Genomic DNA, 11,165 nt, shown 5'->3' with positions numbered 1-11,165 from the left:
AAAGATACATTACTTTGGAGAAGAGGTTTTGCTTTTATTTCCACAGGAAGTGAAAGCCTGTGAATTCATTCTGGGTTAAGAAAAATAAAGTTTGATCAAAAAAGACCCAGAAAAATTTCTCCAATAGGAAAGGTATCCCAGATGATCTAAAGTTTTAGAGTACCTCTCTTGCAGTTTCCTGAGTTCTACAACCAGAACAGCTTCAAGATTGCTAGCTGAAACTATTCAGTTTCACAGAATACTCCATTCAGGACTTGACCATAATCCTAAATTTTCTATGGGTTCCCACAAGATTATCAGTTTACTCAATCAGCAGAAAGTAGCCTAGAAAACTATGCACACATTCACAAATATGGATTATGGATTTTTGCCTTTGTTTAGAGTGTTTGTTACAATTTGTTATGTTTCTTGTTTTGAAAAGAAAAAATCAGGATATAGATATGATATAATAAAGCAGTAGATTATTGATCTACTCTGAAAAGAAAAAAGGAAGGATATAGACATGATCATGTTTGAGAAGAAAAATGGAGATATATATACGATAGGATAAAAGGGTAGATTATTAAATCTACTCTGAAAAGAAAAGTAGGATATAGACATGACATTGTTTTGAAAAGAAAAAAGGGGGATATAGTTATGATAGGATAACAGGGTAGATTATTGAATCTATTCTAAAAAGAAAAAAGGGAGTGTATAAATATGAAAGACAAAAAGATAAATTATTGAATCCACTTTTAAAAAACAACTACTAGTTTTAAATATTTTACATTGGATTGGACTTTTATATATTGTATACAAATTTCTTATGTTAATACAAATTTGAGATTATTTTTGTTAAAAATATACTGTACATATATCTCTAATCTTGTTCAAGGTATTGTACCTATGTAGTTCATTTAACAATGTTATGCAAATTTATAGTCCTTAAAAATTATTATTACCAACCGTTTAGAATAATAAGGAAATATAGGTTAGTAGTCAACCACCTAGCATAATACATCAGATAACTTCCCATTCAAAAGTTTGTAACCTCAATGAACTTGTTCACTTAGAGTGAAATAGCAAGTGGTATAAATTATCTCTGACCTTATTCTTCATCATTCATTTTTTAAGCCATAAAAAGCAAATCAAACAGCACAGGATATAATCTATAAAAGGGACAGAAATGTTGGGCCAAAATTATCTCAGGACCTGTACCTCAAGGCCTATAGGACAGAAAAAAAGCCTGGCTCAAGTACTTTGAGGTCTGTAGGACAGAGAAAAGCCTGGCTCGAGTTTGAGTGAGGATGAAACAGCAAAAATTAGGTAGATGCCCCTCCAGCCAGGGGGTGGGTTTGGCTGTCTCTCATTTGTGGTGGCGCAAATGAATGTAGACAGATTATATAGATATATACAGCTTTAATAAGGAAATAAACTTACAGGACCAAAGGTTTCCGCGGTGTACCGGAAAAGCGGAGCAAAAGAAAAAGGGCCTGCTGGGCTCACGCCCGGCAGATTTATCCGTAAACATTAGCCCGAGGCGAACACGCCCCCAATGGGTGGGGCTATGTCCCTACATCTCCCCCTTTTGTCTAAATAAGATAAAACCAAACCAAATACAACTATATACAATAATAACAAATAATAAATATAACAAACAATATTGAGAACAAAACTTTTGTTAAACATTTTATCTCAAGGAGTCTAAATAACATAGAGAGTAACTACAATTATATAATCTTTAACTCCGTCAAAGATCTGAGAAGGGAATAAATATTACTTAACAATCGAGAGATATCCAAAAATGTGTAACAATTGACAGAGACAACTGACTATCTGGGCAATCATTCAAAGTCTCGTTTGCAATGTTGAGTCAACCAACTTTGGCTAAGGCCTAACATAACTGGCATACCATTATTAAAGGCAAGGAACTTTTTTAGGACTATCCTACCCTGTCTTGGCAAGATAAGACAATCCTGTTTTATCCACTTAGGGATATTTTGTATCTTTGTCAGAAGTTGAGGTATGGGCTTTTCTTAACCCAAAGGCCAGTTTTGCCAAGAAGACAAGCTCCCAGTGGAGTGTCTTTGGTGTTCAACGTTTTCTCGGGAGTAGAGTGGTGTTGCCAGGAGTAATTGTGTCTCTTTGGCATAGAAATTTTAGGTTAGATTAAAGGCCATTTTTTACAGCTCTTTGAAGAGGCTGAAGATCATACTATCTATACTAAATATAATCTCTATGTAACTAAAAGACCTGATAAACTTAAAAATAAATATGACAAACATATAATTTTTAATACCTATTTAACTTTGAAGACTAAAAGAATAAACAACTGTGTAATATATGAAGACAATGATCTTTAACTGTAAACAATGTCATAGTATCAGAGGTAGAAATGTACAATGTAATATGGTAGATGTATCAATACAATATAGACAAAATTATAAGCATACTCATACAAAAATAGAGGTAGGAACACTCACATTTAATATTTAACATATCAGTATACAAGAAACAGTACCAGTATAATTTTTTATAAACAGTAATTTACAAATACCAATCATCCCAAAAAACCAAAGTTTAGCCTCTTGTCTGAATAAGCATTTTTATTTTAATTGTGTTTCATTCTCAAGGACAGCAGAGCTCAGTTGAAACCAGTCATTGGGCGTGACCCTATTCGTCGTGGCCCAAGATCTTAGTATCTCTTTAACAAAAGAGGCATTTATTTCAAAAGTCATTACAGCCTGTTTAATTTCTTTGAGATCATTTATACGGACAGGTTTTCATGTATCTTCCTTGATGACCCTAGGGTTTTTGGAACCAACTACTTTTTCAGTTGTTACAACTGGAAAGGTAGGTAGAACTGTAGGTAGAGCTTTGTGGGAATTGTCCCGGAGGGATTTACCCATAGATTTAGTTAAAATATGTTTTTTTACCTCTTGTTCTTCTTTTTCAGAATTTAGAAATTTCTCAATCTTTTTAATTTTATTTACCATTGCCTTTTTTAATGTCTGAATCTCCTGTCCAGAATTATGTTCTAAAGCCTTTATTGAGGATTTTAAAGTATGAAGTTTGTCCATTAGAGATAATGTCTCATCTTTGGACATAAGTTTTATAGTATATACCGTGCCTTCTTGTATAGATAATCTTTTTGTCAATCTGTCATAAGCTTTAGACAAAATCCGATTGTCATATTTAGTAGTTTTGATTTTCTCAGTTAATGTTTTTGTTTTTATTGAAAGGGATTGAAGCTTACGGTCCAAATCAGCTGTTTCTTTTTTCATAGTAATGAATTTTTCCTTAACATCAGTCGTTAATGTTTTAGAAAGGGACTGAAGCTTACGATCCAAATCAGCTGTTCCCTCTTCCATAGTAATGAATTTCTCCTTAACATCAGCCTGTACCTCTTTTAAATTTTTTTTAGTTTGTCGAGTTGTGTTAAACAAAGATCTGTTCTCTGCCTGGAGAACTTTAAATTGATTTTTGAGAAGATTGTTGTCATTTTTAATTGTTTTTAAGTGTTTTTTAGTTTGTCGAGTTGTGTTAAACAAAGATCTGTTCTCTGCCTGGAGAACTTTAAACTGATTTTTGAGAAGATTGTTGTCATTCTCAATTGTTTTTAAGCGTTTAACCTTGTCTCGTAAAGACTTTATCATATTTTTATTATCAAACCATACAGTACCAAGGAAAACTACGAATCCCAGAAAGATCCATATCTGTGGGCTGACAGACACTTTTTGTAAAATCTCCCACATGGTACAACTGAAAAGGCTGTTAAAGTCTTGAATGGTAATGTTTTTAGACATTTTTCTTATTTATAAAAGAAAATTATGTACCTGTAATGAAGTTTTCCTGCCAGTGGTGGCTAAAGAAATGCACCTGAGTCCACGTGGTCTAAGCCAGAGCCGGTCTGAAACAATTAACTCAAAACAAAAATTATTGTACTGCCTGTTAAGGGAAGGGGTTTGGTGGCTTTTACTTCAAAACCGCGGGTGCTTCACTTAAATCAGGCAGTGAGGGTTTGGAAGAAGCAGGGAGCTATTAACTGCTCTGTGGGGGGTCGCTGCTCTGCGACTGTAGTGGCCTGGAGTGGGGGAAGGGAAAGCGAGCAGGGAGCGCGCTGTAAATCGCCTTCCTGAGCTCAGGCAACTAGCCGGGAAAGGTGGAGCTTGCGCCCCCCCTGTGCCGGGTCGGGGGCAAAATAGCCCCACGTTGGGCGCCAAATGTGGTGGCGCAAATGAATGTAGACAGATTATATAGATATATACAGCTTTAATAAGGAAATAAACTTACAGGACCAAAGGTTTCCGCGGTGTACCGGAAAAGCGGAGCAAAAGAAAAAGGGCCTGCTGGGCTCACGCCCGGCAGATTTATCCGTAAACATTAGCCCGAGGCGAACACGCCCCCAATGGGTGGGGCTATGTCCCTACACTCATTAAATATAGGTACCCCCACATCACACCATGTCACTTAAGCTGTATAAGCTGACGCTCACAGTAATAAACTGAGTTCCTTCTTGACTCAATTTCCTATCGCATCTGATTGTGTCTGTTTGTCCTGTGTTGTGGGAATGCAGGAATGGGCTGATAGCGCACTCACCTTTCACTGGGGAAAAAGCAGGCCTAGCAATGACTAGGGTAGTATAGAGACTCGAGAAGCTTGGAAGGGGAGGCTAAAAGAAGCCAGCACAGTATTAGTATAGAAGAAGAGTAGAAGGGCAAGTAGAAAACTGATATATATGTCTCTGTGTGGGTGTTTACTGCATTTGTTTTCTTTATTAGTATTCTACTGTGGTATCTTAAGGCAAGCAAATAAACATTTGTAATTTTTATGCTTTTAATATCACAAATAGTTCTGATAGTTTCAAAACTGTTAAACAAAATATTGATTTAAAAAAGATTCTCATAGCAATACAATAAATGTTGACTGATCACTAATACTCCACAGATAATATTTCTAAGAAATTTGCATTTATCAGTTCACTTGATATTTAATACAATTATTAGAAAGTTTCTATCTTTATTATTTATCCTTTAAAATTTGTTTTGTAAGCAGAAACTCTAAGACTATACATTGTCCTTTTCAGAAACTATAAGAACCATTATTTAAATCCTTGTTGTTGGGTGGTAACGTGGTACCAGAAGGCTTTATGCCAATGCACTGTATAAATACCCTATATTAGACAAGGAAGATGCCTAGAAAGTATTTCATGTTTTATGATTAATATTTCCAAAATCCTTTATAAAGAACACAAGCGCATGCACACACATACACAAACACACACATGCACAATTTCTTAACCTTTATAGGCCTTAACTGAGCTTCTCTTTTTCTCCTTGTCTATTAGCATTTGCTTTGTGTGGGTGTGTTTGTAATTACTGCAAAGTAATTATTTTACCTAAAGCACATTAGCACAGAGTCAGTCAGGAATGCTTATTGACTTCCCCTGGATGAAGCACTGTACCAGAAACAGTGAAATTAGTGAGTAAGGAACGTCTTCACTGAGGAGTAAACAAGCAATTAAAAAGCAGGGTGGTATCCATAATGAGCACTATGAGTAAGAGAAAGAAAAAAAAGTTTTTAGCAATGTGGTAATGCCTGATACATCCACAAGAAGACCACAGAGGAAAGGTCTTATTCACAACATGGAACAGGATGAAGGATTACTCTATCCAGATGGGGGCTTGCATTATGAGTATTCCCTTTTGATGGAACTTCATGACAGGACATTGAAATTGCCCTTAGGTATTTTTCTAGTTATTCTGGATGTGAGAAGGTAACCTAATATTCCCAGTAACTCCTAAGACAAATTAGGTCAAAGCTATGAAGTGTTAATGCTGAGAGTCAAAGAAAAGAGTCTGTCTTGTATGTGACTTCACCCAGTCTTTAGACTTAACTGTTCCTCTCTGTTTCTTCAAAATAACTTACACTACCACATCTATCAAAGAGAAAAAGGAAAGAAAACAGGGTTAATTATGGCTTCTCTTCAGAATTGAGGTATGTTAGCTATACATATTGCTCATTTCCACTCCTTGTATCCTCTTCTGCCTTCAGTGACCATTGTTCTTCATCCTGTGCTGTTGTAGTGATAGACCATATCCTTTAAGTTAAGGGATGACAAAATACAAGGTTATATTTAGTTATCCATTCATGGTGTTTATCATAGGTACACTTCTGACTTGTTTGATTGAATAATAACCAGCATTGCAAAACCTGCTCTTGTCTTTTGTTAAGTTTTAAATCCCTGATTAATGGGAATCCACCACTGCTGATGTAATAAGCCAATCAAACTGAATTAGTAAATCCAGGTTTAATTTTAGCAAAGCATTCCTGGATGGTCCCAGGGGAAGATAAGAGAACCATGAGGAGAACCCACAAGAAGGAGGCATTAATGTCTTCTGGGGTTGCAGCAGCTGATGGCGGGCTTTTTCAGGGGTGGAGTCAGGACTGAGGCAACTCTAGGGAAGGGGCCTGCTGTTTGAAAACCTGAGGGTAGGGTTAGAAATGGGCCTAATCTGTAGATTCCACATGGTCCAACATTTTCGAATAGATATAGATGCCAGTAGGGCTTCCACCTAAACATCCCAGACTTTTGAGTACATGTTTAAGTCTGGCTTCTTCCTTCTGAAAGGGATGACATAGAGAGGGGCAAGTCAGGAGTTGGTGGGCTCATGCTCAGTGGGAAGTGTAGGTAGAGAAGCATTCAATTACTATCATCCTGGAGACTTCATGCATCTGTTTCTTGAGGGAGCTGAGAAAGCAGGTTTCCAGGAGAAAAAACAAATTTTCTTTGGCTCTATGAATGGGGCTAGCCATGGGAAGGGTAAGAACTACCAGAAAGAATGGAATGGAGAAGTGTTCTGGTTGTACAGAAGAGGCAAGTATGAAGGAGCAAGACATGAGAGCAGATTAAAGCAGATTGATTTCAGTTGCTGAGTAGTTATGCATTTGATCCTGGAGAGGCAGTTCCAATGGTGAAGTTGCAGGGGCTTGGGCAAGTGCTGGCATTTATCTGGAGAACCCTCTTTAGGTTGGCCTTAACAAGAGTTTGGCAGGAAGGGTGGGCCTATAATGGAACCTACAGGTGTCTGTAAAACAACTGGAACAGATTTATTTCTTGATTTCATAGCAAAAGGCTTTGCTTTAGGCTCAAAGGCATAAACATTTTAAAAGACAACCATAGGAAATTTAAAACTGAACCTCTGAAGTTACATCTGAAACCTGTTAATCCTGAACTATGAAGCCTATGAATGAGGCACACCTGTCTGTACTTTTAGTAAGGAACTTAACTAATGAAGCCATGAGCAGCCAGTACCCTAGTCATCAAATACTATCAGAGATTTGAGAGGGATAAATAAATGAGCAGAGGTAAGACAGCTTTTTCAGCTACCTGGGCAATCCCCATTCTCTCTGTGGCCTTGAGTGAACACAAGTCTCAGAAGTAGTAATTGCCTTTAGCTGCTGAATCCAGATGGCCTGACAGATCTTGTTGTGGGAGTATGGTTTGGCCTAGCTGGTTTGGCAGGTGAGACAATCAATACCTCAGTGTCATGTTGTCTACTTCCGGCAGGGTCTAGGCAGCTGACAAGGTGAAAGGCAAGTTTTTGCTGTGTGGCTGAATTTGCCACACCCAAAACAAGCCTCCAGGAGAAATTCTACATCCATCCATCTTCTGGGAGATATAGGATCAGCAGGAGCTAGCATGTCTCTAACATAAGAAGCTTTCTTATTAAATGCCATACTCTCAGATCTGTAAAAGTGCTTAAAAATCAGGGTATCATTACCTGTCATGTATATCTCATATAAGTTAAATTTGGATATATAATTTACCCAGTCAGTCACAGCTTATCAATGTTAATATAGGCAAGAAGATTAGAAGGAATACTTCAGTACTTCAGTCTCTAGTTTTTTTTTTTTTTCATTTTCTGTTTTGTATTTTGTGGTCCTGAGACCTAGAGCATAATCCTAATCTGTTGGAGGCAAAACAAGCTTTAACATTGTAAACAATCTAGTATTTTAAGACAGTATCAAGGAATTGACTCTTAGGTTACAAAGTCCGACTGTCAATAAGACTCATTCCTGTACATGAACGTAGAGGTGTAGCTTTACTATCTCAGTAAATCAACATTGTTATAAGTTTTGTTTTTAGGACAGGGCAGGAATTATCACATAGCAATATATCGTATCCCAAAGTATATTGGAGGCAGAATGTCTCGTTGGTGGAGTCAGAGCACATGGGTACCCTTAGTAAAGAAGATGTTGAGGTTTTTGTTTTGACTTCAACCAAAATGGTGGCTATTCACCTCTTTATACTTTTCCAGACCAGTTATAATCTGGAGTTACAAGTTTTACAAATTTTAAATCAAGCACACATATACACACAGGCAGAAACAAGCATACCATGACATTATTGACACACACATTCCAACAGATAGGCAAACAAAACTTTTCCCAGAAACTGAGACAGCTGACCAACTTCATCCCAGCACTCAAGAGGCAGGAACAGGCAGATCTCTGTATGAGGCAGCCTGGTCTACAGAGCAAGTTCTAGGACTGGCTCTAAAAAGCTACAGAGAAACCCTGTCCTGAAAAACAAAAAACATAAATCCTAAATTAAGATAGAAACTGTAAGAATGAAATGCATATCCTGGTATTAAGGCAGCTCCTACCAGGTTGTGGCAGGCCACTTGTAGAAGCATAGAGAAGGTGCAGTGGGGGGGAACCAAGCAGGTTGGAACAAACAAGGAGGGGTAGTGGGGCAAGGTAGTGCGGAGGACACAGCCTTTTGTAGCTTAAACTGAGGGTCTCCCAAGCTGTTGGGGCAGGGGGCGAAATGCCATGTGATTGGCATGAATCCTGGCATGGCTGTGTAGAATAGACAGAATTAGAGTGAGCATTCAAGAAAGGAAGAGCAAATGGATGGAAGCATGAAATACATACAGGCAGAGAAGTAAGGAGATTGTCTGCAGGCAAAAAGTCAGGTTCAGGGAGAAAGGCTGGGGACAGGACAGGCAGACAGTGGGAAGAGAGGGGGCAGAATTGCAGTGCTCATGAACCAGGCCAGGGTAACTCACTCCTAGTCTGGATAAATTTTATAGGGTGTTTGAGGAGCAAACTTTGACCCAGAAGTATCGATTCATAAGCCATTAGCTGGAGACTAAGACACATCCTCGTCCCAGATAGCTTGGGGTCAAAACAGTAGGAGATTTGGGGTACCCTTGTGCAGAACATCTCCCATACAAAAAGCCCCTAAAGGTAGAGATTGTCTCTATCCCAGAATAGGCCAGCGGCCTGATACTGCAGTGTCTTGATGGGTGAGTTGGAAGGTCGAAGAGATCCTGGATCTCTTTAGAGGCCATGGCTTGAAACTCTGTCTAAGGGCAGAGAAGGGAGAGTGGTTTTCTATGATCACCTGGTAGCGGGAAAATTCAGCTCTGCTTCCATTCGGCGCCAGATGTTAAATTTTAAATCCGTGGTTAATGGGAATCCGCCGCTACTGATGTAATAAGTCAAACAAATCAAATTAATAAATCCAGGTTCAATCTGAACAAAGCATTCCTGGGTAGTCCCATCGGTAGAGACAACCACAAGGGGAACCCACAAGATGGGACTCTTAATCTCTCTGGGGGTGGAGCCATTGATGGCGCACTTTTTCAGGGGCAGAGTCTGGACTGAGGCAACTTCAGGCAAGGGGCCTGGTGCTTGGCACCTGAGGGTGGGCTTTGAAACGAGTTCGAGCTGGAGATTCCACACATTTTTAAAACCTTGTTTGACCTTTTTTAGTATCCTAGGGTCTTACACAGCAGAAGGAAAAATGGTTACTCTAAGTTTGCTTAGAGGAAGGAATTCTGTAGAGCTGTCTTCTTTTAGCTGCTGTGTAGTCATCTGTTAGCACAGCATAGAGAGCCCCTTGCCCACAGAGGGAGAGATAACACATCGCTCAGCAGCATGATCCTAGTGAATTTTAGATTTCAGCTCATTTTAACACATTTTTATTTTTGAAATTATAATTAATTACATCATTATTCCCATCTCCTCCTTCTAACCCTTCCACATTCCCCTCTCCAACCTCCTTCAGATTCATGGCCTGTTAATTTATTTTTTCACTATTGTTGCATCTATATTTGTGTTTCTATATTCCTAAGTATAACCCAATTCGTCTATAAAGTATTACTTTCATGTATGATTTTAGAGAGTGCCTTTAGGCACTGGACAACCAATTACTCTGCTCTTCTCTGGAGGAAGATGACTTTCTCTGCCCTGAGCACTATGTCTTCCTCAGTTGTCTATGGTTCTCTAAGTTAGGCTGAGGCCCCCTGCTCTTTTTCTGGTCCAATTACACATGTTCACTGAGGGTGTTCTTGTTCAGTTTATGTTTGGGTGGTCATGAGGGCAGGATTTTATAGGTGTAGTTCTGATATACTAGGATACAATCTCACAGCAAATTCACTAATTGTATAATTCTTTCAATCTTTCTGACCCATCTTCTGCAGAATCCCCTGACACTTAGGTGCAGGAGTGCTTCATAGATTTTACCAATTTGGAAAGTGTTGCACAACTCTGCATTTTGATTGATAGTTGTTTTCTGAGAAGGTCTTTGTCTGTTGCAGTGAAAATTTCCCTGATGAGAGGTGAAGACTGCACTTATCTGTGGGTACAATGACAAATCTTATGGGTTGTTGCCAGGTTTTATATATCCTTGGATAAAGTTTAAAAGTATGGCTATTGTACCACTAAGCACAATAATTCTTATGTACCAGGTACAAGGAGGCTTGTGTCCTAGAAATCTGAGCAGAGGCAGTGAGGAAATGAAAAAGGGACCATCAAAAAGCTGGAGTCGGGTGGCCAGTGCATTCTCTAATAGAGTAATAGGAGCAATAACTAGAAACCTCAACCCCTTTTTTATGTACATCAAGGGTGGATGGGGCTACCAGTCTCAATAGTAGGTCATAGTAGAGGACCAGTCTCAAGCTGTAAGCATATAGGAGGAGAAAGCTGCAATTTCTGTACACACTGGACAATGATTCCTAAATATTAATACTGTGCACACTGTCAACATTCACACTTAGATCAGAGGAAGGCTTTTTCATCCATCCCTCTGAGTGTCACTGAGGGAATGGGGAGTTTTGCCAAATTCCAGACATTGATCCTAGACTTGTTAACACTACACAATCACGTAGGGGAAT

Source organism: Chionomys nivalis, chromosome 3 (assembly GCF_950005125.1).
Source record: "Chionomys nivalis chromosome 3, mChiNiv1.1, whole genome shotgun sequence".
Classification (NCBI taxonomy): domain Eukaryota; kingdom Metazoa; phylum Chordata; class Mammalia; order Rodentia; family Cricetidae; genus Chionomys; species Chionomys nivalis.
This window is presented reverse-complemented; position numbering follows the sequence as displayed.